Source organism: Harpia harpyja, chromosome 14 (genome assembly GCF_026419915.1).
Source record: "Harpia harpyja isolate bHarHar1 chromosome 14, bHarHar1 primary haplotype, whole genome shotgun sequence".
NCBI classification, from domain to species: domain Eukaryota; kingdom Metazoa; phylum Chordata; class Aves; order Accipitriformes; family Accipitridae; genus Harpia; species Harpia harpyja.
Window position 1 is genome coordinate 38364479 of NC_068953.1, and position 26575 is coordinate 38391053.

General features: G+C 45.4%; 2 long non-coding RNA genes across 2 annotated transcripts; both read right to left on the reverse strand.

The window, feature by feature from the left end:
- Window positions 1-342: 342 nt before the first annotated feature.
- LOC128151442 (uncharacterized) lies at window positions 343-19287 on the reverse strand. The gene is made up of 11 exons (XR_008238376.1): window positions 16259-19287; window positions 15864-15983; window positions 15442-15510; window positions 15173-15297; window positions 8722-8860; window positions 8034-8134; window positions 4881-5013; window positions 4399-4661; window positions 1601-1689; window positions 684-1011; window positions 343-578 (listed from the first exon to the last, which is right to left on the reverse strand). It is a non-coding gene; the product is annotated as an uncharacterized LOC128151442 (long non-coding RNA).
- Window positions 19288-24697: 5410 nt separating this feature from the next.
- LOC128150589 (uncharacterized) lies at window positions 24698-26428 on the reverse strand. Its single transcript, XR_008238109.1, has 3 exons — window positions 26359-26428; window positions 25377-25449; window positions 24698-24802 (listed from the first exon to the last, which is right to left on the reverse strand). It is a non-coding gene; the product is annotated as an uncharacterized LOC128150589 (long non-coding RNA).
- Between the last annotated feature and the right edge of the window lie 147 nt (window positions 26429-26575).

The following is a 26575-nucleotide window of genomic DNA, read 5'->3' on the forward strand; positions in this document are numbered from 1 at the left end:
TTTTCGGCGAGGCAGACACTGACACATTTTGCAGTGCACCAAAACGCAGGTGTGCATTTTGCTGCACATGGGGATGCAGAGATGTGCGCGACTAATTAAACATTGCCGTGACTACAAAGTATCAGCTAATACGGGTGTCTGAAGTGTTTCTCATTGTGAAACTTGCTTCATTATTTTATAATTTTGTTTGGTGTTTCTGTCAGGAAACGGGGGGGGTTGTCCTCCGCTAAAAATATCTTGGAGCATTTTCACAATGAGGAATAATTACCCCCTCAGAAGGATGTTTGGGTTTCTCCATATTATGCTTGCCGAGTTACGCTGATATCTGATACGCCAGAAGGATTACCAGCAACGAACTGTGATTTATACTGAAAATGGAAGCGCTGATTAAAAGGCAGGACTGGTAGTATAATTCCTATTAAAGCTGGTTAGCAATTCCCATCATCAAATCCTACCTTCAGTCCCTTTCAATAGTGCCAGACTAACCACTGTGCTGAAATTCAAGCATCTGAAGTTCATACCTCAGGTTAAATTACAAACACTTCTTCTTTCATTCCTTCTGTTGGGGATCTTCGAGTCTGAAAACGAGCACGGTCACTTTGTCAGAGGTGTTCCCTCAAAACCCACCACAAAAACCCCTACCGAACATCCCCTGTTTGCACTCGGCGGGGGCTTACCCTTACCCGCCCTCCTCGGTGCGGTTCTCCAGCAGTTCCGTGCTCTCCCAGCACGCCACAGCCCAAGGCTGTGGGAGTCGGAGCTGGACCTGCAGTTCCAGTTCCCGGCTGCTCTGGACCATGCCAAGTCTGAAGGTAGGAAGGGCGAGTGGGGAACCTGTCCTTCCAGTCCTCTTGGGAAACACCAGGCAGGAAGCTCCTTGAGTAACACACGGTGGGGACGAGAACTGGATCGGGGACGAGTAAGTTGGCAGGCGCAAAGGGTCTGGAGAAAAGACAGGTTCTTCGGGGTGGCGAAAGGGAACGGGGAGTTGGAAGAGGAAACTCAGTCTGCCTGGAAGGAGGGATAAAGCAAAGCTCCTAAGCAAAGGTCTGGAAGCCAGCCTGTTGGGAGAAGACTTGAAAACAGACCAGGAATGGGAGAAAATTCCCGGGATAAGGCCATGCGACCCAGGAGGACCGGGGCTATCAAGACCAGCCCGTTATCTGGCTAAGGTCTGATGGAGAACTTGCTGGGCAAAAGGGATCAGACGGGAAAGCTGGAGCGGGGCGAGGGAGGAGGACGTGCGACCCTGAGGTTTGGTGTGGGACGCAGCAAGGGCGACGAGGGAATTCACTAGAGACAGTGATGTAGAAGTGGGAACAACAAGAGACTGAGGAAGAGAGGCAGAGCAGAAAGGTGGGGATTTAGGAAGGGGAATGAAGACCACCTGGAAAACTGGTGGTCTCTGCTGGCAGCAAGTATCTGAAATACACTGAGAACGCACCTCATCCCCTTCGTTATGAAATAGCAGAATAAAGGCTGCCATTGCAAAAGGGTAAGCCTGGCTTGGATGCTGAACTAATGTCAAGGAATCAAGATAAGTGCCTAAACAACTTGCACTTAATTTACTCTAAAAATCAAACGTAGGTATTTTATGTACCTTGCAAGGAGCTGCGGGGAAGGCAAGCACGGCGCTGTGGCTAAGGTGGGTGACTGCTGCTCCAGGACAGGGCTTCAGCCTCAGGACTCCTATGGGATGCAAAGCACAGTGCCTCAAACAGAGACTTCACAACGAGGCGCTAATTGTGCAGTCTTCACTTCCTACGCGCCTGATCTGACATTTTGAAGTCTGATTTGCAGAAGTGAAGAGCACTTGCAGATACATCTGCAGTAAATGAGAATTTATTAAACTTTTGAATAAATTAGGTGCTTTGCCATTTTCTATTTTCTGACAAAATCAGGCCATGAGCATTTCTAATTGGATATCTAAAATTAAAAGATATTTTTTACTATTCTGTCTGTATGCTTAAGTTCCTCATCCGTAAAATAAGGGTAACACCAGTTCTCGCAACAGCATTGAGAAAATGAATTAGAGTTTGTGAAGCACTTGGATACCATAGTGATGAGTACCATGGAAAAGCCCAGGAGGAAATGAATAAATCTGTCTTCAGAACAATATTTGAATAGTGCGCAGTAAATAAAGCATGGGCCACATAGTGAACAGCGAGGAGAAAATAAAATTATTACTTAGTGAGCACAGTCTATTTTGTACAATGAGTGAGGCTGGGAACCTGTCGAAAGAACAGCGTGTGATCTAATTACAATTAAATAGTGTATCATAATGCAAATGCACAAAAGGGACAAATTACAGTTGCACAGGCCACCTTAATGTCGGCATTTCTAAACTTTTAAACTCTTGAATTAAAAAAAAACCCACACCACCTTTAGGTTGCAAATGTGTAATATACGTGTATAAAAGATTCCCTCACCCTTTAATAGTTGGAGACAACATATTTACCTCATCTACCTCAGCCACTGCTACACAGTTGAGTGGAAAAAGTGTTTTTCTCCTCTTGGAGATGTCTCGGCCTTACAGCCAAGATTTCACACTGTCATTCACACATGGATGTTGTACAGTTTTAAATTCAAAATTTACCTTCTTTGGGAGTCCATGCATGATCATTGGAGACAGTATTCTCCAGAGAGGGATCCAGAGAAGGGCCTTAATTTCAGTGATTAAAATTTTGTCTTTTGCATGAGGTGCTTCATATTTCAAACCAGCCTGCTGGTTTTTGGTGCAGAAGCAAGGTTATGGAACAACGACAACTTCACTGATCTTTTGCGACTTCCTCAGTCCAAGGCTAGCACTGAGCCTTTCTGACTCCTGCTGAGATTTGGAGCCGCTTCAGAGCTGCTGCAAATTGCACTGGGTTATCTGTTGCCCACAAGAAAGGTGATAAAATTAGGATTCGACTGTTCAGTGACACTCTGGTTGTGTCCATTTTTCTGATCATGATTTCTCTATTGCTTAGCAGGATGTGAGGTGACACTGAATCGTTACACCAATTTATTGTTATCCAGAGAATTTTCCGTTACTGGGCATCCTCTAGCAAGCAGCTGGTTAAGGCAATTTTGGGATAAGAAGGGGCTGCAGCACAAATAAAGACCTGGCTCATTAAGTTGAAGACTTACACCTATGAGATACTGACCTTCCGTTTAATCTGCTGTGCTGCCATCCACAGATAACTTCTGGCAATAATGACCTGTCTGATTATTCCTGCATAGGTCTCCACACCGATCCCAGCACCGCAGTGCCCAGCGAGGTATGCTGTCTTTCATCATTCAGTAGGGACTAGATTATTTTTTGTTATTATTATTGTTTTTCATATTGGTCACAGATGTGGTTTTGCAAACTGCTCCAAGGTTAAAAGTCATCCTCCTGACTTTGCAGAGCAAATTCTAGGTTAGCGGGCCATTTGCCAGAAACCCTCTAACCCCAGCACATATTTATGTCATTCCTGATGTCAACAACAGCTAAACAATTCCAACCCCTCGCTGGAGTCGGGGAGGGTCATAAATGGAGGTAGACCTTCCAATAACTAAGGTTAGTTCCCTGGGAAGTTTGAGAGGAAGATGGAGTTCCTTTGCTTGAGTCACTGTTTAACAGTCTGAAATATGAGCAGAGCAGTTGGTGTGAAATGCTTTTAAAGGCTTCAGTCACTGAGCGGCGGGACTGTTGAGGTCTAATCCAATGTTTGTTTATTTAGGGATTTCAGATGTAGATAGAGGGAACCTAGAATCCAAAATGCAGGTTTTACTGAATCCAAGCCACGCTTTAAAGGAAAAGAATAATTTATTTGCTATCGGAATGTGCATAATGATGTGGGATGTGGCTGTCTGGGCATTCAGAAGGAGAGAAATCCAGGTAAGCCCCAAAGGGAAAGCCTGATGTTATTGCAGTCAACGGGATTTTTGCCATCCATTTAACCAGAGTGAGGTTTCATCTCTGGAAGCCTGTCATGGGATGACACTGTGCCACAGGCATTCACAATGTTATCAGTGACACTTAGTTTGGTATTTTTCTCTGTTTTAGTAGTTGTCATATAGTTGTTGTTCTCAGGTGAGATCACTACTGGAGACACACTGGTAATTGAGCCTCGATTCTTCGCCACTGGCAATGCCCTCACTTTTCCAGTGTCCCACTTTTCACTGAGGTACTGTAACTCATCTTTGGACTGAAAGACTTTTTGCACATCCAGTAAGAGAAGAGACAGATGGTCCATGCCCTCTCGTGTGAACAGGATCAGCCTCCTCCGCAGCTTAAAAACCACATAAGCCAGACGATGATTCCAGGTGGTGTTTATCCCAAAGCATTTCCAACAATCCCACAAGAATGTTAATTACTGACACCAACAATCTTGTTCTCATTCATATAATGGGAGTGCCTAAAGGTCTTACCTGAGGTTGGGTCCTATTGTATTAGACACCGTAGGATCACACAACAAAAGCAAGTCCTTTCCCCAGAGAGGTTATAGTCTAGAAGGTTAGCCCGGCAGGAAAATAGAAGGAAAGCAGAATCACGGAAAGGTGTCGTGAGTCACCAAAGGTAGTGCAGCAGTTCCGCATTTCACATCTCCCGAGTCCTAGTGCTTCAGTGCTATGTAAACACTATCACATTTTCTCCTGTGCCAGCAAAGGCAGGGAAGTGAGACTGCAGCAGCCTGAGAGCAATTCAAAACAGAGAGGAAAAAAGTGGAGAGGAGAAAGGCTAAAAACAAAAGGAAGATAATTGATACTTAGCACATAGAAACAGTCATTCCCTCTGGGCTTGGGAAATCAAAGAAACAATCTTAGACCAGGAACAGAGGATGCCTGGAAAATATACAGTCCATTGCTCCTGGTGATCTCAGCACACTTTACAGATACTAATTAAACCTCACCTCTGCCCGGTGTGGAAAGTTACTAACAGCAGCATTGCCCTGTCCCTTTTTTGGCTACGCGGCACTGTCGTCTCTCTCCTGCTCTGGGACCTATCTACTGGTCAGGGGATTGATGACCTGCATTTGTGAAGTCCTGGAAGTGGAAAGAAAAAGCCATGTTACCTGCCTGAGATACAAATGGATCAGCCAGAGTTAGATGAGCAAGTCTTATGCATAAAACTTGAGACTAGATAGATTCGACTGTTGTGTCAACACCTACAACTCCCACAAGTGTCCTTTGCTGTTGGCAGTCAGTCATGGCTGGCTTGTATCTCAGACTACTACTTTAGGTGTTTAAAACTGAATATACATATATAATGATTCCAGGAGCCCCTGTTTGAAAATAGTGGCTAAAGTATCCGTCTGCTTTAAATGGCAGAAACTGGAGGCACTGAGTAGTTTTAGAACCTTGTGACAGAATAGTAAATATGAACAAAATTACCTTAGTCCGCTAATTTAACATTTCAAAAACAGTGGCACCCATCGTTACTATGAAGTAGTGAAGACAGGGATGATGATCTGCAGAAATGGGAAAGAATACTGACATTGGGCAATAGGTTGGGACAGGGACAGAGTCCTGTTTGCTGTAATAAGCAACTGTCTTGTTCATACACTTCTCAGGCAGCCCTTTAAAATTAGAGTTTTGGGTCTGCTTCGTCCTGCTGGAATGCTCCTCAAAACCTCATCACCCTTTCAAATGCTGTGAAGGAATTTCCTACAAATATAATGGATTTTCATGGAAGAAATATGAGACTTCTTCATTTTTACCATGTCATCTGAAAAAGGGACAAGCTCAAACAGTTGTAAAATGCAACTTTTCAGAACAGGTCTTCAGGTTCATGTATCAGATACTTTGAAGAGCTTACTGTGTGGTTTCAGATGTAAATTTAGCTATGCATAAAAGTGCAGACACCTGATTTGACTCTATCCAATAAGTTAAACATCTTGTTACCAATGCCATAAAGCAACAGATCCAAGACCTCATTTAGACAAGGTTTCCACTCCCCAAGCTCATAAGGTGCCACTGAAGGATGCCCGGCGTCCTGGAGGACTTGTCTTTTGCCAGTGACCTCCTGCCACTTGATCTGTGCATCATGATCACGGTGTCTCTCAAAGCATCTTCCTGCCAAGAAAGGCAGGGGGTCATGCTGCAGCACCTGGGCGTGCTGCAAAAGTCCGGACAAGACCTTGGTTAGCTGTCAGCTGTCAGCTAAGAGCATGGAGGTCTCTTTTCAGAGAGCAACAACAGTGATACAGCCCTGATTTGCTAAGGAGAGAAACAAGCTCCTGTTCCCAGCAGTTTCTAGTTTGAAAGCAGAGCTATGCCTTGAATCATTCTGCATAAATTTTATTTTTAAATCATTTCTAGCCTCTTGCAAATTTTAAGCATCTCCAAAAGCAGGGCAAATTTGCCAACATTTCTTCCTAGTTTTCAGCAGTCCAAGTTCTTACCTCCATTAGTGCTGTCTGAATCTTTCTCAGATGCAGGATTGAGGAATTTGGAGACACAAGGACAGTTTAAAAAGAAAAGAATACATTTCGTGCTGAGGAATGGTACTGCGCTGACAGCTCTAGCAGATAAAACGTGGGTAGCCTTCAAATAGGTAGTGTGTTTTACTCACTAAAGCTGTCAATCTGGCACTTCTCACAGACATTAATTTTACTTTCTTTCTTTGTTTAAACATCCCTTCAGGGCAACAGTTCTGGAAAAACAGCACCATTCTCCCACCTCTCCATGCTCCTCCCAGGGGACTGCTGATCAAAGCCATGAGAGCAAAACATGCAACTCTGATGGGATATGAAATGTGGGTGATCATGCCATGAACCCTGGTATCTTCCTGACAGGTACGCTGCACATTAAGCACATCAGGATCTATACGTCTGCTGTCATGATGTGGTTTTACCACGTATTTTTATTTCCTTAGTACCTGAACGGCAGCTTTAGAAATCAAATTACAGTCTGAGTGCTACAGGCTGCAGCCCCCTGACTGAGCCACTAAATCAGACTAATTGAAACAACAAATATGCCTGAATAGCAGTTTCTTAAGAAAATGTTGCCCTTACAACATGCCGCTTTTACTTCTAACATAACTTGACTGGACTTACTGACTGCTTGGTATTTCTGCTACTGCATTTGGAGTTTATTGATTCTAAGAAATATGAAATGAGTTTCAAAGAGGTCAGAATGTGACTTTGTGTCCAAGTGAGACACAAAGACATTCAGAGATACTAAATGGAGCAGAGGGAACTGCAGGAAACTAAAGGTTGCTAGCTCATACCGACAGAGATCAGTCCTTTTTGAACATCACTGCCCATTGAGCAGCCTGGTCCAAAAAGAGGTGAAGGTGCTAATCCACCTTCTACTGAACAGGTATCACCATACTGTAAATGTTGCCCAGGCTGTCGCTTCACCTACCTCCCCCTCTACTAATACACATTTTTGAGGGGATGCTCTTAGAAGGACCAAAGGTTGAAAGGGTATATCCTCCTTCAGTGCAGTGGAAGGTACGTGCTTGCAGGGCAATCTGGGAGGAAAATACTCTTATGCTATACAGGCAATGGACATTTTGCGTAAAAGCAAGATGCCTTCACATTCCCAAAGAAATTCAGCTAGAAAGAATCACTACCAAAAACTGGAGAGAATTTAGATGCTTGGAACAAATTTACATTGCTAAAAATGGGGAATTGGTAGAGAAAGAGGTTAAGGCTATCAGAAGTACCCTTCATTTCTGAAAGTACAGAAGTGTATGTATTCAACAAGAAATCCATTTCTCAAAAAGACTCTCATTCCATGTTCAAAAACCTACGGTGATGTCTGAGAAGAAATTGAGGTTTATGTCTATATCATCTGGAATGAACATTTACATTCTATGAAGAAAAGAAATGGCATTTTTCGGATGCAAGCCCTGTGAGGCAAGTAACAAATAAGATATATTTGACAGAGGAAGAAAAGCATTCTCACAAATCTAATGTTTTTTCTAGCCCCAAATGGCTGCAATCTGCCTCTAAAACCCTCTTTCAGGCTGACACTTGCTTCATGATCTCTTAGTTTTGTCTAAACCATCCTTTCAAATGGTAGTCCAGCTTTTTCCTTCTGACCTTTAGCCCACTCACCAGATATCAGGTAGCATTCATCTGGTCTTCTGGGGTTGTCATCGCAGTATCCGCAGTGAGCCACTACTTCTCACACTGCCAGGTCATGCTAGGAAGTAATACTTTTGGAGAAGGCAGCGTAGGGGAAGACAAGGAATAGTATTACTGACATGCTTTTGATGTTTACTGCTACTACTGCTGTTAATGTGTGTTTTTACTAAAGAGCAGAGCTCATGTATTATGCTTAGCTTAAAAAGAAAGCTGTAAAAAGTACCAGTGAAAGACATCAGGAAGAAAAACCTCACATAACACTCCTATTTTCTTATTCTCTCTCTTTTTTTTTTTAAGTGTTGCATCCAATTTCTGGCAAATGTCATAGTCCATGGGGTATGGTGCCTCCAGAAGACTCCCAAAGAAGTACACGCTGTGCACAGGCTCCTGCTGCAGCAAGTGAGCAGTGAGAACTCTGACACTGAGCAAGGCAAATACCTCACTGTGAGCAATTTCCAAACCAGAAAGATGAAGAAGTTAGTCTTGTTCCTGGCTACAGTCCTGACGCATGAAAGGTTTTACTAATTTTCAGTTGATGCAGGTGAACTATGCCACGTTAGAAATGACAAAGCTAAGAAATCTTGCACTTCACCTAAAAATGACAGGTATGATGTATGTAAAGAAGGACTAAGCACAGAAAGCTCTGTGATTCTCTCACCTGAATAGCTTATTTGCAGTGTTGAAAGGCTAACTGAACTCAGATAAGAGATCAGTGTGGACAAAATCCCCATTTGGAGTACTTCATGGGCCTGGGGTGGGTGGGGTGACACTGCAGCAGAAGGTAAGCAAACCACAGCCTGAAAGATAAATGGATATTAATTAATTATAAGTTGTACACCAACTTATGCAGTGCTAGGAACTTAAGTAACTCCCCCCCCGAAAGCTACAAGCAGACTCTTGAAATTGGGCAGTGAGTGAACCACTCCAAGTCAGCACTTACAGTGGGGATCTTCTCTCTGACCAAAGGAACCCATTGTTAAATGTATGGGGAAACAACAGACAGCAAAAGGGATGGTCTGAAAAATTAGCAGCAAGTATACTTGTGTTGAAAAGCCTTGTTCACATTAGAAGAACACCTTCAGCAGGGAATGAAGATTTAAAAAAAACCCAAAAAACAGGGAAGCCTGCACAGGGTGCTAAGTAAACCTGAATAAAGCACACCCATCTTAAAGCTCATCTCCCATATCAAATTTTTAGGTGGAGTATAGCAGACACTAGCAGAAGGGGTGAAAAGGCTCGCAGCTCTGTGAAAGGTAAGAGGAAATGCAGAACTGACAGCAAGCGGACACTCATGAGTCACCAGAGAACAGGGAAAAAATGCAACCCTTTGTGATTACAGTTAAGCACAAATAAATATGTAGGAAAAGAACAGTTTCTATTTCCTGCAAGGAGTAAAGTTTGGGGGGAAATGGCCTATGCCAAATATTTTTCTCTGCTGGAGGCATCAGCAGGGTTCTGACAGGCACGTTAGGAAAACAGACCATACGTTTGTGCATATTCAACAGCCCCTATGGGAGACATAATTTTCTCAGGCTGCTGTTTGGGTTGTGTTTGGCACTTGAACTGTTTCATGGGCTTTGATAGCCTAGGATCTGGGTAGATGATGTTTTGTTCTGAGGGAAAAGAGTAGAAGCACATGACCAGAAGCTCTGATCAGCTTTTGAAAGACCCAGACCAGCAGAGCTCAACCAACAAAACTCCTTTGTAATGGAAATGCCATACCTAGGCATGAAATTAGAAAAGCAATGTGTACAAGCAGATTACAATAAGATTGAAGTCATCCCCAGTATTCCTGCCCCAGCAGAAAATGATGCAAAGTTAAGATACCTTTGAGTAGTGAACTGTCTAGCCAATTTAGCTGCCCAAGCAATCAATGATGGATCTTTATGTGCAGGAGTGTTCAGTAGACCTAACATACAGATCTTCACAGGGAAACTGAAAGGAGCTAATTAATAGCCCCAGATAAACAGAATTAAGTGCAAAACTGGACATAGATCTTTACAGACTGGTGCTGACTGAGCTGAATGCTCTCCTTGCACTCTCACCAGCGCTTATGACCCTAGTGAGGCATAAAGATTAATGCTTATACGAAAAAGCTTTTGCTTTCCACTTTTTGTAAAGCACTTGTAGGCTGTCTACTTGAATGTTTTGTTTGGTTTCAATTAGAGATAGTATTAGTCTTTACTTACAGTCTTAGCTGGGTGTAGTTTTGCTCTCCCCTGTCCCATTCCAGAAGAGCCTGAAGTGACACCTTTCTATCCTCACTGCTACGATTGCTAGGAAGTGAATTCGATAATAAGTCACTCTGTTTACACTCCAAATTGACCAGCTCTATTCATGTCAGAGGGGTTGCCCTGTTTGCAATGCAGTTTGAAACCCTCCGGTGCCCTGAACTCCAGAGAAGTAATGACTGTTATTCAGAGTTAACACACAAATCACAGGGCAGGTGGGAGATGTTGAAAAGTCATGCAAATTCTCCTTGTTCCCAGGAGCCGCAGCATAAGTGGCCTCATAGGAGCTTAAGGAGGAGTTTCAAGGCTATCCTTGAACTTGGGATGCTTCCTGGGGCATCACAAATGCCAAAGAAACTTAACTGTTTTGCTAATTACTACTGCTGTAGTGTGCAAAGGGGACACCAAAGAGTAGAGCCTCTGCCATGAAGGCAAACGCTTCAGTAAGCTGAATACACTAAACAGCCCAAAAGAATCAAGCTGCACAGGCCAGGTCAGTGTGTAAGTAACGAGTCTCTGAAGATGTGTACGCTGAGACAACACCTAGAGGGGCAGCATCTTCCTATTTGACTCCACTCGCTTTCTTAATTAAGCTTCTGTAATCATACAGCAATAGGAAAAAGCTGGCTCCCTTTGGAGAAATATCACTGCAGTGCAGAAGCAGATAATGTGTATTTTCCACCACGGCCTATCTAATAGTAGGAAGGGGACCCCAACCCTCACTATATACCCACAGAAGGTAAGGGCAATGTACTAGGGTTCATTTGGCCTTTTCTAGAAAAGGTAAAAAGATGTGAATTTACTTTGAGGACTGGGACTGCACATGCTGTTTTGCAGTCATGCACAGGATACCTACCAGCACAGATGGGCAGGCCGCTGGAAGCAGCTACTGCCCTCCTCCACTGGACCAGTTTATTTTGACCCAAATATTTTAGGAAGAAATCCCAATCAGTCTTGCCAGCAGGTCAGCAGGAAAGGTCTGCCTGGGAAGGCATACCCCCAAATGCCTTTGAGAAGGCACAGAAAGAAGTTAAACACTGAAAATTAAGTGTCTGCCATGCATACGCAGCTCCTGCAGCAGGGAAAGCTGAGAGCAGGTTTTTCAGGATCATGACTTTGGACTGAGGTGCCTGAATTCTGTTCAAATTTCACTTCAGACATCTGCTTGGATCTAGCCTTAAATCTCCCTTTATTTCTGTGGAGAACTGCAATACTTCCATGGTGTTTCACAGTGTCACTGTTAAACTCGGTAATCCCTCTTCAAGACCTAGGGGTGGAAGGTCCTGCACAAAAAAAGCTTTTATTTTATAACTAAAAGTAAGGTAAAAGAGGACATCAAATAACAGAGTCAGCCTAAAGGCACTGAGAGGATTCAGAGAGATGTAATATGCTTGAGAAAGGTAAATCTTGGGCTCGAGGGCTGCAGCTGATCTTGGGTCCCTCACCTCAGCGGACACAGCTGCCTTGGTGCTGCACAGCTACATGTGTTGTTCCTTGAGCGAGGTCTCTTGGCTCCAGTTTCTCTGAGGTGCCATTCTATATGGAAGCTAAAGATCATTAAAATCTTCCAGAGGACAACCATGAGATCCAGCCAACATTCCTCCCTTCAATAAATAAAACAGTTTCTAGCTTAGGCGGCTCTGTGAATTATTGCAGAGCACATAATAGTCCCTATATTTGCCTACACAATCACTGCGCTCCCCAGATCTAACTCATTACTGTGCTTAGCGAAGCGCTTTGAACTGCCTCAAGCATGAAAAGCACCATATAAGAACAAATTTTATTCTCATAAAAAGGTATTAAGGCAAGTTAGAGGCACTATTGACGCACATGATATGTTATAATTGGCAAATGTTCACAAAGGCAAAATCCAGCTTTGTGCATCAAGCTGGAGGGTACCTGTGTGCACACCGAGTCTGTCTGAGTGCATCCTCTCCTCTGCCCTGCAGCGCTCCCAGCTCCCACAGACAAGCTGGCTGGTTGAGAGCCCCGACTTCCTAAACACAGCCCTTTCACTTAGGATGAGAAGCGGGACTCTGCTTGACCTGATTTTAAAGGGAGACATGAACCCCGCTGGCTAGTAGCTGGCATTATCCAGCTGCACCTCGGTCTTTCCTGACCCATCATTCCCCCACAATCATTTCTGTCACCATCGCAACACAACCCGACACCCCCAAGGATCACAACTGCGTCCCTGCACCTTAACTGGAGCATGTGCCACCCTTTCCACAGCTGTCAACGCTGCTCCGCTGTGACCCGCTGTTGCTCCCTTCCCGGAGTTCACCCAGCTCACCCTCCCTACCAGGACCATTCCTTTTCCATTTCAGCTACTGTCTTCCCAAAAGCTATCGGGGCACCACCGTTATGGCAGTCTGTCCTGGTCTGGACTCTCATTCCCTGCTTGTTAGTCTTGCCAAATTTGTTTATTTCCCAAATATTATCTGTGAAACAGAGGGATGCTGTAGGTATAGAACTGAATAGCTGAAGCCCTTCTTCCTAGGAATAGGTAGAACTCAAATAGCTTCTAGTGACCCAGAAGCCCTGGAAAATAAAATAATATTTGGAAGTGTCAGGTCATTAATCTACACGAAAGTCTTTCTAGCAGTGCTGTGCTTAAGGATGTTATCAGAGAAGCCAGGAATGTTCTTGGGGTTGGAGGGTAGTGGGCAGAACATTTTTTGCAGGCCCACACAAAAATGTTGGGTTGTCCCAAGCCAATGTCATATCCCAGAAGGACACCAGAGTCAGCACTTTCACTGCTGTAATTACCAGCAACCAAGATAAATACATTAAATATTAATGGGAATATTGAGACATAACAAAAACTAATATAGAAACCACAATGGTATGTGCTCGCAGGCACATGTGCATGCACGTGTGTGCAGTCTGTCCAATGGACTCGTGATCATCCAAGATCCTGGCTCACAAGCTACATTCAATCCCTGAAACTTTCCACTGTCTTGAATTCCTTCCGTAAAAAGGAAGTCTCGTGGCCCATTTTAAAGCTCTAACAGCTTCATTTTGACTAGAAAGCACACTACTTTTCAGGAGGTTTGAGCCCAGTTTCTCTTCTGAACTAACAGGTATTTAGAAAGCTGCAGAGATTGTGCGATCATTCTGGGAGAGAAAACTGTGTCCCCCCATGATACGCTTTGTACTCACAAACCTGCCTTGAAGACTCATGGTCCATCATGCAGCCTTAAGTCTTAAGAGCAGGTGATGGAAAGAGTGAGCGGAAACCTCCGAAAACCTGAAGTGCTCGAGGCTTCCTATGCTATGGAACTGAGGAAGGGGAAAAGCACGTGCACTGGCACCTTCTCCAAAGGCTGCACACTGAGATCCCAAATCACTTCTTATTCCAGCACTCAGGAACTCGGTGGAGTCAGTGCCTTGGGATTTAACTCGCAACGAACCTACACATAAACAATCCGCATGTAGGGAGAGACCTGCAAGAATCTGACCATGAGACGCAACACAGGGCCCACTGCAGCAGCCATGTCGAGGGTGAACATTTCTGAAGAAAGAATCTGGTGCATGAAGTATCTCTGTGGTCGAGTATACAGGAAACATTGCTTGAGAGCTTTTGCTTCAAGTGTGCGCTAAAAGGTTTTTTGTATTTCTCAATCTGGTTAAATTTTCTTGGCTGCCCTCCACTCTGCCCACAAAGTGCTGCTGGAAAAGGAGGAAACCTACTCGTGTGCACAAAGATTGGGAGTTTTCTTCCTCCACACAATGATGAACTGTTCAATGGAAGTTTAATCCAACAGGTCCCTTGCTGTGTGTCCAGCAGCCTGGTCACCACTGCTTTCGCTGAGCACAAATCCAGTGGAGTGAGCTTGGTGTTAGTAAATAGGAAGAGACCTGGACTGGTGATGTGCTCACATAGCTTCATTTTTAGATCTTTCCTGATGGAAGAAATTGAGAACCAAAGATGTTCCACCAAACCTACTTATCCAATTACTGGAGCACTTTGAAAGTGTGATATGGATCAGTCTAACACCCCAAGCTTCTCCCAGAAGAGAATATGAGTGTGCAGACACTGCACTTTTGGGAAGCATCAAGAACCAGACAGATTAGCTTTGTGGCTTTTGTTAGTTGGTTCTGACTTGCTTTTGACTACTTGCCTGCTCACTATTAACACCCCATGGTGCAGTTGTGTTTGACATCCCTATAACAAACCCTGATTTATATGGCCTCACACAATTCCTCCTCCTTTGTGTGGCCTTGAGAACAGCATAAGAGGCATATTAAAATGGAACCCATTTAAATCAGTCACTACCAAAGGAGCAGACATCTTCAAAGAGCGTTATCTTTGTGAATCAGACTTCACCCTTCCTGAATAATCAGGTTTTTTTAATGAAATGTAGCTTTGGGGTTTGGCAGAAGCAGACAAATACTCTAGTGAGCAGACTTAAAAAAAAGGTGAAAGCATTACTGAGATTCACAGAGCTACAGAATAAAAGAGAGAAAAGATTCAGAGAAAAATCAAGTGTGCTACATTCACCACTCAATCATTCAATTACAAGTATTTGAGCAGCTGTCCAGTGAAAGGAATTCAAGCTCCCTATTTTACAGCACATCTCTGAACATCTCTGATGCTTTTCTACATGGCAATGCATCAGATGAGCTGTACTCCTTTCTATACCCACTGCCCATAGCAAATCTGCAAACCACTGTCATTGATGCTCACTAATGTAGGATCCATGTCATAATATACTCTGCCTCCAAAGCATGTCCACTACTTAACGCACTGCTTGCTTTAGGAATGTGGTTTTTCTTTGGTATGATGTGAACACAACGATTATGTGCTGCATGTGCCAAATAGGCAGAGCTGGGTGGGGAAAGAGAAGGCAGGCTTCAGCTCAGAAATGACAGTACCTATTTTTGGCTCCTGAAACCAAGCTGTGCTGCTCCCACTCTGTTCTGATGATCCAAAACGTATCATTCTAGATGTCATCAATCCCAAGCAGTCACAACAGTTTGGGGTGCTGGGCTTCAGCGTCCTGGGGGAGGGAAGATAAGGAGCAATTTTTCTGAAGTCTGTGGTGGGAACAAAGTGTATCATGGTAACTGTTATTTTATTATTAATATTTAGATGAGGTTATTTTTCAGTCTGAACATATCATTACAACACAGGAGATACATACCTGGCTCTTCCCTCTCTGACAACCCTCCACCAGAATGCAGCAGAACGTTCTCTTCTCTGAAACATCTACCTGTTGGACAACCATGGTGATTTTTCAAGATCTGGTTAAACACATTGCAGGACCAAATGCCCTTTTGCTCCCTGCTGCCTGGGACACATAGAATATGGTCTAACTGGAGTAAATTCAGGTCCCAAGTCTGTTTTCCATAACTACAGTGTTTACTGGGGGTTGCAGAGTATTTTCAAAACACTCCCAAGTGCTACAGTCCCCACTTCCCTTAGAGATCTGGCCTGCAAGCACTTTACCACACATCTGCTTTGCAGTAAGAACTCTCTGCATGCTTTTAACACCTACAACCAGTGTAAGATAGGGTTGGCTTAGCCCTCCCCCAACAGGCCCCCAGTGATAACTTATTCACATACCAGAATCCTCAGACAGCACAAGCCAAAGTCTCTTGTCATATCACCTGCTGTAGGTACCCTCGGGAGGTTGTCACAGCCTCCCTTCTTCATGGCTTTGCAGGGAGGCAGTGCAGGGCAGCCCTGTGAAGGAGAGAGTCCAAATTCTCCCTTGAAACTCAACACTTAACCTGGGCACCTCTCTTCATGGCTGAAGGGACTCCCCACAGCCACACCACCTTCTCCCTCCTGCCACCAGCAGCCTGTGTTCCTGCCTGGCACCATCCACTCAGTCCTGTTCATACAACTGTTAGTGGAGTGGTGAGACAAATCCAAATGGGAAACTGTTTAGGATACGGCCCCACAGCTATCTGCATGGACAGGGAAGACAAGGCGGAGGGTGAAGAAGAGCAGCTTACCTTGGCACTGCTGCCAGAAGAAGCTGCTGCAGAACACAGCCTAACTTGGGCATCTCTGATGGGCAGCACCTAGCGCAGCCGGAGCCATGCCAGCACTCTTCGGGAAAGCAAGGAACCAAAACACAGTCTTGCAGGTCTTCCGCTCACCTACATGTAGGAACATTTTTTTCTTTCTTCAGCTGCGTTTCTTCATTACATTATCCTGCCGTACACTGTGCTATCAAGTAATTAGAAACGCATACATAACAGTTTCTCAAAACACCAGAGCATTTATCTTTAGAAATGTAACAGTGAAAGAAAATGACACCACATAGACACCGTAAAAAGAAAAGGTTCGCTATATTTAAGAAAAAAAGAGTTACATTCTTGACCAAGGAACAAACCAGTATGAATAATCACAATCCCATTTTGCAGCCATATAACTCTTTTTATCTTTTTCTCTCCCAAACATCTGAAGAATATGAACGGATGTCTGAATCCTTTACATGAGAAAAGCTTAACCTAGCATTGAGAGAAAATATGCAGCCAATGATCTGAAAAGACAGAGCGAGTTCAAACCTGAGTTAACGGTCCCTGATCTTGGACAGAGGTTGGCAGAGCTCACCTTCTCTCAGGACCAGCCCCATCCTCGGTTACTGCCAACCGTACAGCCTGCGAGTGCTGCAGCTCAATTCTTTTAAGCAAAGGTTGGCTGAAGGAGCACAGCACCATTTTATTTAATCATGGTGGAATTTGGTATCCACAGGAAAAAATCCTGGAACCGGAGTGTATTTTCATGATCAGTGACTACAGAGTGGTATAAAATGTCTGCACTTCTTCTTTCCATTCCAGCCTGTGCCTTTGAAGTCATGGTAACAGCTTTTGGATTCGAATCCTCTGATGAGACTCCTTGATTTATTAGGTAAAACATCTGGAAAAAATGAAGACTTGTGGCAGCGTAAATCCTCCAGAAGGAGTGGAGAGAGGTTTCATCTGAACAGTACTCCTGTCAAAAAGCAAGGAAACCTGAGCCCTGGTGACTAGCTTAAGGTTGCTCTGAGGTTGAAAAGCTCCGGCTCAGAATGGGCCTGTTCACGTTTCACCCACTGGCCCAGAAACCAGCATGCAGACTTGGCGGAGGCTGTGAGCAGAGAGAGGAATGTACATCAGCTAACAGCCCTCGGTGCTGGGACCATGCCATAGCTAACTAAATGATTTTCATACGCTCTTGCAGCTTGAACATCGGTAGCAATTCTGCCCTTGACGTTAATAAGGTAGCTCCTGTTATAAATCACTGCATACTGTGGGAGCAGTATGAAATGTAAAATACCTGCCTCTCTCCCTCAAAGAGAAAGGCAACAGCGAAATACAGATAGGCCAGAAATACATAGCTCAGGTCACCTACGCTGCATTGCTGTGATGAAGAGGGGTGTCAGGGTGACTTTTCTGTTCCCCAATTACAACAGTCTATGTGAGTAAAGGAATGTTGGCTTCAGCGGGAGAAGAAAATTACCAGCCTTGGATAGCACTGATTTAAAAGGAATAAAACCTGTACAGGTAACAAACAAGGAGACAGGCATTTTATGAAGCAGATTTCTTCATTTATTTGGAATCAGCCCTGAAGTAAGGCAAAAAAGAGAGAGAAGAAAGGGAACAGCAGGAACAGCTTGCTGTGCTTTGGCGTTACTGCTAATGGCTTCTTCTATGAAATGTGTGTGCAGGGGCACATGTGTGTGAGCATGTGCATCTGTGCGTATCTGTGTAAGATATTTGTTAGATGAGGGCAAAGCTAGAAATCATGGAGGTACTTGACTCAGAATTATTTACTCTCTGCCTCCTCCATATGACAACCCATGTTCCAAATTTCAGAGCTCACATTCTGGGGAAAATCCCCAGAGAGCCATCTTTTGACAGTTATTTTCCCATCTAAATCCCCCTTCCAGCAATTTGAATAATACAGTTCAAACACTAGCCTGAGTGCCAATGTTCTTTTTGGAGGGGGTGTAGGACCAGCGGAGGAGGGGGAGTTTGGGGAGTATTTTTTTAATCAGATAAATTATTGCTGGGAAACCAGCCACTTCTCTCCATTCAATTTATACTCTATGGGGAATCCATCTAATACCCCTTCTCTTAGTGTGAAGCAGGACCAGCGAGATGCTGTATCAAACCAGGGAGGAACACAAAAGATGGGATGGAGTGCAGGGAACGAACAAACAACGGGAGGAAGGGGCTATGCAAAAGCCATTGGACAAGAAGAAAAGCCAGAGACACATGTATGCACCTCCTCAGACAAGGGAGGAAAGGAGAAAATGTTTTTGCTCGTTTCTCTGCTGGCAAATTGGAGCAGGCTCAAGCGTGTGCAGTGTGGGCTGGGAGTGGGATGAGATGGCTCTGAGCTTCAGGGCTGACGTAAGAGGCTTTTCACCTGCAGGGAGATGGCACGGCTCCAGGCAGGTCTGTAGCTGCGCGGTTTGGAGGTTCCTATCAGGCACTGCTTGAGTTTGCAAAATGAGTTCAGTGATTTCACACCGGTTCCCAGTGGAACTGGGAACGTGCCAGTTCACCTCACCATTGTAATTGGAACTGGTTATGCTTTGCTGGCCGGCTGAGAGAAGCCAAGGACTGGGAACAGAGACAGCTCCCAGCACATTGGGTTTCAGACATCCTTGCAGAGCAGCATGTCTGGGAAGCTTGCCTTGCTGTCTGGGCATACCTTTTATTGTTTGTATTACTCGAACACCTAAGGCCCCAACCAAGACAAGGCTCCATTGTGCTGAGGCATTGTACGTACACGCAGCGAGAGACGGGCCGTGTCCTGAAGAGCTCTTAGTCTAACCAGGGAGACAATTAGAGGTGGGGAGTGGAAACAGGTGCACAGAGAAGGGAAACGATTTCCTCAAGCTGGCCGAGTGAGTCAGTGTCCAAACCAAAACCAGAACCCAGTGCCCGATACCAGGCCACAGCACTTGCTTCTCTTTCATGTGCTACCACCAATTTAGTCTGTAGGCTTCCCACTCCAGCACTTCTCAGCAACTATAAATGCATATAGAGTTTTTAAAGAATTACAGGGTAATGGCACCTTAAAGGGTGTCATGGCACACTTTTCTGGCCTTTTATTCTTCTTTGCAATGAAGAATTAAAAGCTTTAGTGGGAGAGTTGGCAGTAAGCTCAGGAGACAGGGAGACTTCTGAGGAAGATTTCCCAGGTTCTGGGAGTGACTACAGTACAAATAATGGTGGAAAATAAAGGAATTGACTCAGCAGGGGGCAAAGGGGAACAAGTGGAAGGGTAACTCTGCTCTGGAAAGCTGCAAGGAGAATATGACACACAAAGCAGAAAAGAGAAATAAGGCAAAAAAAAAATTCAGACTTGTGTAGTCTGCATTTCGGATAGCTTTCTTTTGACAGCCTGACTGTCAAAAAACTACTGAGCACCCATTCTCAGGGAATCAGGCCTCACCCAGAGTCCAGTTATTTTTGGCCTAAAACAAACAAAAGAGATTCTTTTAATTCAGAGCTCATTTCCGTCTGCCATAACAGGCTATGGGCTTTGCCAGTCCCCCCTGATTTTCTGTCTCCAAATCTAAGCTGTGTGAAGGTGTTGTTCCTGATACTACAGCTTGCTTTCCCAGGCAAAATTAATGCTTAAAGCAACACTGATCTAAACACATAATTAAAATCCCCTCTAGCCCACCTACCAAATAAACTTATTTTCAGACTTCAATTAACCTCCAAGGTTATTACTTGGAATTACAGATCTCCCTAGAAATGCCAGAACTACTTGTGCCAGGATGAAGTTCTGCAAGTGTCAGGTTATGGGGATCATCTTAACCTGTAGTGGTTCTTGTCCGGCTGAGGCATTCTCAGGAAAAAAATTAGTAACTTTTTGGCATTTTCTCCCTTTCTAAGAAATGGAGGAAGTGTTATCTCTCCCTCCCCATAATTTTTTCTTGTATTTTGAGTCCCCAGACATATGGACTTTATTAAAGCACTGCCCATTTCAGAGGCTTTATCCAGCACTGGATGAACTCTGGTGGTAGGTATATTCAAGCTGCTTTGTGCATTTAGTCGTCCCTAAATGTCTTTTGGGAATCTGTTGCAGATTCTAATCGTTTTACATTGAGACTCAAGGACTCAGTAATCTCTCTCCTCCCAATCCCCAAGAAAAATAGAAACACCAACCTTTCAACCCTAGATCAAGCACAAACCTCTCTAAAACCCCAACCTGGAGCCATCTTTCATAGGTCTCTCTTCTCCGTGACTCTTGTACACCACAGGATCTGCAGTAGTCTTCCTGTCCAAGGAAAAAAAACACAACATGAATCAGGAGCTCTTCTTGACAGGAACAAGGTGGAAAGGCTGCTCTTTGCCAGCAGGTACACATTAAATTGCTGTTTAAGCCTCTCCAACATTTCTGGAGACTCACTGGGCTGTGGGAGTTTTGGGCTGCTCCATTATTCCACGTTGGTTATCATCTTTCATTTCTTGTACACCTGCTACCATGTGGTTTATAGAAATCTCTCTGGACTCCATAAACTATCGAAGTGAGCCTCCTTATTCTGTTTTCTTTCTTTTCCTGCCCCTCTTCATTAATTTCCTGGCTCTAAAGCTAAGCAACCGAATCCCCCTGGGTTCACTGTTAAGCAAAGGGTGGCTAGAAATGGCAGGAGAAAGGGTCCTGCCCAAGCATGAAAGAACAGTAAGGAGGAATCCCCAGCCCTCTAACGGGGGAAGACACCTGCCTGCTTGCTTCACTCTTAGGCTCTATTACACAGAAGGTAAGGAAAGGACAAGAAAACACAGAATTTATACAGTCAGGGATCTGTGTCCCTTCAGGAAACAGTACACATGCTTCTTCTTGGGGGCAGCTAGACGTACTCACGAGGTTTGTCAACACCCAGTCCGAAGGCCCTGACAGGTTATGTCAGCACTAGGCTTTTCTTCCCATTTCCCTTGTGACTGTCCCTTTGGTGCACCTGCGGGAGCAGACACGGTCGGACAGACAAACCGGCTACCCACACTTCACATATGAGGCTTATGCACCCTGGTTCTCTTCACCATCACCCTGCTAGTGGAACACGTGCAGCAACAAGCGGATCCCTGAGAAGCTGAAGGACCCCAGCCAGGTTATTAGGGAATTAGATCCCACAGATCATCTTCCCCCCTGCCCTTCCCCACAGCGTTCCTGCTCACTTCCACGTCCTGTATATGCTTGGCTGGGCGAAGGGCAGCGCACGCTAGTTTGGAGCAGCACGTGTACTGCCTGGCCAGATGGCTGCTGCTGCTTCTCTGAATGGATGCATGGCTGAGGTCTCTTCCACCAGTGGGGACTCTACTTTGGGTTTCTTTTTCCTCGGTCCAGCTGCAAACCTTCAGGTAACTTGTGGGATTTTTGTTATCAAAGAAGTTACAACTGATTGACTGACAGTTTCAGAAGTAATTCAAGGGGAGGGAAGAATAACAGAGAAACAGTAGGATACCTCTTTAGAAATCAAGACTAAAATGCTAGCACAAAAGGGCTGCTGGAAATCTTGTTTTCATCACCCACAAATTCTCTGAACCTGGAAAATGTACCCCCCTTTCCCATATTCTCCAACTCGCTACAAGTTCTAACATGAACAGCTTCTGCTGGGAATAGCTGACTGTGCCAGAATATGACAGTTGCTGTTCCTACACTGTCCTTCCCTCCCCAGATTATCACATTTCAGCCCAGAAAATGGAAGTTCCTCAGTGTTTACTAACCATTCTGCTCCTTTCCACTCCGCAAGGACCTCTGTGGGAGAGCCAGATCTCTGCTGTTTACGAGCCCATCTGCTTCTGTTGCTTTTCTTCACCTGAAGTTAGAACACTCTGTTCAGGATATTGCTCGTGGCTGTGTTGGGAACTGCAAAGAGCAGATGAGGATTTCAGGTGGTAAGCAAGCAGCATGAAGAGAAGAATACAAATCTGTTCTCATCTAAAGAGCCCTAAAAATAATTTTTAAAAAAAAGAACAAGATGAAAGAGGAAATTCCAAAAAGCCAACGACGGTTTCAGCAGCACAACCATTCCAAGGAGAGTTTTTCCCACATATTTATGAGAATTTGAACATTTAGAACCAGAAGGGAAAAAGCACAAGCGCTCCAATGACTGTTTCCCTGAAATTACACTGATCCCTCTGGTCTCTGCATTTTAAAGTCTCTATAGGTAGAGCTACAAGACTCTACTTTGCCCAAACCTGTACTGCTGCTGTGAGCTGTTCAGTCTACATTAGAGAGCTCGCCATGTAGTTTAACTCAAGGCCACATGTTTCCAGGAGTGAGGGAGGACCCTTGGGAGTCAGAAAGAGATTAGAAATGTCTGTCTGCCCCTAAAGCCTTCAGCGGGGTGCCCAGAGACTACCCTCAAAACCAGAGCTGCTGTCCTTCCAGCCTAAGCCTGCAAGCATGGCTGCAGGAGGGACCAGAGGGGGCTCTCCAGAGTCTTATGCATTTAAATACTCTCCGTATCCCAGTATGCTGGTAGTCAGCTAAGCACACTGTGCGACATGCCTGGGCAAGCTGCTGCAGACATCCACAGGCTCTGCGAGAGGCAGCTGTGCGGACGGGAGGCAGACAGGCTGAGGAGCACACTGTGCTCACACACATTGGCCAAGATGGAGTGAATACCTGCGAGACCCATGGCTCCGTTGGGCCACAGCCGCTGTGCGTGGCTCAGCTGGTGGAAAGGGGCTGCACCGCTATGCCTGGGCACTGCCTCAGCCGACGGGGATCAGCAGACTGTGACAACCACTCTCTGCTCCCAGCTGCAGGCTTCCAGTTCATGGCATTGGTGCCTGGTTTGGAAGAGAAAACAGAAATCGTTGCTGTTCCTGGGCCCTTCTGAGAGTTAGTGAAAATTAGAAGAGCCCAAAGAGAGAAGCTGAACTGCCCCCGACCAGAAAACATAGGTGGCCAAAGTATCTTTGCTCCAGCCCTTTCTGCATTTTACACCTAGAGTTGTTAATTCAGGCCAAGAAGTAGCTAAAGAAAGGGAGGAGCAGCAGCAGCATTTGGAATGGTCTCTGTGCCGTGCTGTTAGCTTTCAGAGGGTCAGCCTGTGCACAGAGACACTTGCCATTCCGTGTGGCAGAGCAGATGGGGCATTTTACAGAACAAACATACACTGACAGTTCACACTTTGTGTATGGACAAAGACTAAGAAGGAGCAGTAAGTACTGGAAGGTGGAGAAGATGCAACATCTCAGGGAGGAATAGCCCACTACAGGTTCCTTCTAACTGTCCCTCTGTGCCATCAGATCACAGTTTATCTGCTACACCAGTTCACGGCCAGAAATTTTGCCCAGTTTAGAGAGCAACATGATGTGCCAGTTGGCAGCTTCCTGGCCCTTGCCCTACCAGCTCAGCACAACTTGCACAGATCACGTCCCAGGTCTTGAGGCTATTGAGAAAAGAGGCTGCAAGCTCCCGGGAAGGGAGGAGCTTGCCAAAGCAGCCACTCTGCTCGGATGTGCAACCTGCGGAGAACATTTCCTTGCCTCTGCAACACCAACATCCCTCCCCAAAAGATGTGTGGGTTTGGACTACTTCTTTTTGAGGACTTCACAGTAATTGAGCCCAGGGCAGAGCGAGATCTGAAGACCTCAGACCTGCTCAACAGTACAAAATCAAATGCTGGTTCAGCTTCCCATGGCTTATACCCTGCACCCGAGAACCACAAGTGCTTCGTTCCCAGGCTCCAGCAGAGCTCAGCTCTTTGGTGGGCACTAAAGCAAACTGCTTGACTTACAAAGACACATTTAGAAAGCATATTGGTGCTAGCAAGGTGCTGGGATGTTCTGAAAACCTCATCTTTAGGGTGAGTGGAGAAAGACTGAAATTAGACTTTGCAAAAGGTTCCTGTTTTGTTCACTCCAAGGGAATCTTCTCTTTCAGCCTAAATGTTCTTCGGAATAGCTATGTGTAACACCCAGGCAGAAAACATTGCCTTTAGCAATGCTGCAGCTCTCAGGGCCTGGATCAGGACCTCTGAAGCACACATGCTCTTCATTAATGCTAATCCAGGAGCAGAAATGATCCGAGAGCAAAACCTCCAAGAGGATTAAGTACACAGATACTGCCTCATCAAGCTGTGATGCAGGGAGGGATCCAACCTGAACTTCCTCCAAAACATGCAGTCAGATCTGGTTGCTCTGGTTTGGACCCAACTCTGGCAAGACAGAAAGCGGTTCAGCGAGATGTTGAAAGAGAGGAGCAGAAAGAAAGGAAAACAGTCCACTCCCTCTTCCCCCTGCAAAAAAGCAGCGTTTCACTTCTAGGGCTGCGAGTGTGCACAATAAACTTGTCTCCCTTCCCTCACTCCAGCTTACATTGTTCGCTTTCCTGCAAATTGTTTCCACATTCTGTATAAATAACCCCAGTGCCAGCGAGGGGGAGGGGAAGAGCGCAGGGGCGCACGGAGAAGGGGTGGGAGAAAATCAAATGGCTTTGTTACTTTTGAAAAAGAAGGTGGAGGATGCCGAGAAGCCGTTTTGAGCTGGAGCCTTGGCAGACCGAGCAGAGAGTTGCCATCAAGCTTGCATTCAGACCTGGAGGAAGAAGAGTAAACAAGGGGGAGATTATATATAATTATAGACAATCATGTTGCCAGGGATAAACAGGAATCAAAAGCACGGAGGCACTGAAGTCTGGCACATCCCCAAGCACAGAACAGAAGCCAGCCAGTGAGAGGCAATGTGGCTGGAAAGCACTTCCCTTTGGGCCTGTTTTCAGTTAGCTCAGGGGCTAGGGTTTTTTCCCTCTCTTTTTGGCTTGAGGCATTCACCCATAAAGAGAGGAGCCCATCCAATGGGAAACAGAAGCCAAACTGAAGTCAGCAGAATCCTTGTCTGCGACATTAATAGATTACTCTGTGAGAAACGTCAGAAACGTTTGGAAGAGATACAGCCCGCTTAGGTCAGCAAAAACAACAACAGGAATTTCTGAACAAAAATGGTGTTAGAAACGCTCCAGAAGCCGTGCCTGCGTGTCCTGCAGGCAGATTCTCCTTGGCAGGATGCAAAGGGTGAGCTGCAGCTAAGGGTAGCACGTGGGTCCTGCTCACAGCTCCCGTGGATCCAAGGTTTGTGACAAAAAGGTGTTGGGGCCCCTTGGCCACCTTACCTGCCCCCAGCGTGTGTGGCACTGAGCCCGTCTGGGAGAGCCGTCCGTTTGGTGTAGCCCTCTCTTCGATTTGCTGCAAATCAAAGGCGAAAGGATGAGCTGCCAGCCTATACCATGGGACACCCCTGCGCTCCCTCCCACCTGTCTCTGCATCTGCAGAGGGAATAAGTGGGAATCCGAGCGTGATGGGACCCTCCCTCTGCCACCTGCCCACTCGGCGGTGGGTGCCAAGGGAGGCGCGGGAGGTCTCGCCACGTGGCGGGACAGCGATCCCCACCACCGCCTGCCCACCTTTGCTGGGGAGCCGTAGGGGCAAGCAATGGGGTGCTCCGTTTGTTCTGCCTTGCTGCCAGAATTGCACCCCCCCGGCAGACCAGCCACAGCTTTGCTTTTGCGGATCCTGGGAGAGGGAAGAAAAAAGACTCTGTAGGCAGCAGCGGAGATGGCTCTGGCCATAGTCAAATGAGCAGGCTCTGATGCCACAAGTGCTGTAGCTGAGACCAGGGATGCTGAGCTGCCTCTGCGCAGCTCTCCCTGAGTGCTTAATGGTGCTGGCAAAGGGGCAAGGAGGGGGAAATGATGAAGAAACAAAGCCAAGAAGCACAACTAAACCAAAGGCAGATGGCCCATAAGGGTTGTGTTGTTTTTTTTTAAAGGAGGACTTGAGGGGATTTAAAAATGAAAAAGAAAAGAAGCCTCGTTCGACCTTCTTTTCCTTTCCTTGAAGGCTCTGGAGAGTTAGAGGGAAGGCGATATCATGACAAACAAAGGACGGCAACCTCAGACGGTGACAGAAGGAGGATTGTTTAGCAAGGCAGTGTAAAAAGCTCTCTCCCAGGCACTATTTTAAATCCAAATAGCTTACAGCCCGCTGAATTCTTAAGCCATTTTCCTGATCTCTCAGCTGTTCTTCATTGAGAATGCAAGCCGATATTTCAAAGCAAAAAAAGGAAAAATAAATATATGTAAGAAATAACCAAACCTGTGTTTAGAATCTGCGTAACGGCACAGGAAGCAGGGCATGCTCACAGGTTCTTCCACCTTCTCCCTTTCAGTACAGGTACTCTAAATGTCCTTTCTCCTAAGGGAAGAAAATGGATTTTTAAAGGGAAATGGCATTTACTCTATGAGAACGGTGTCACAGTTTGGTGAATGATATTCCCTGGCTGTCTGTGTATAGTATTTTGTGTATTTTCTGT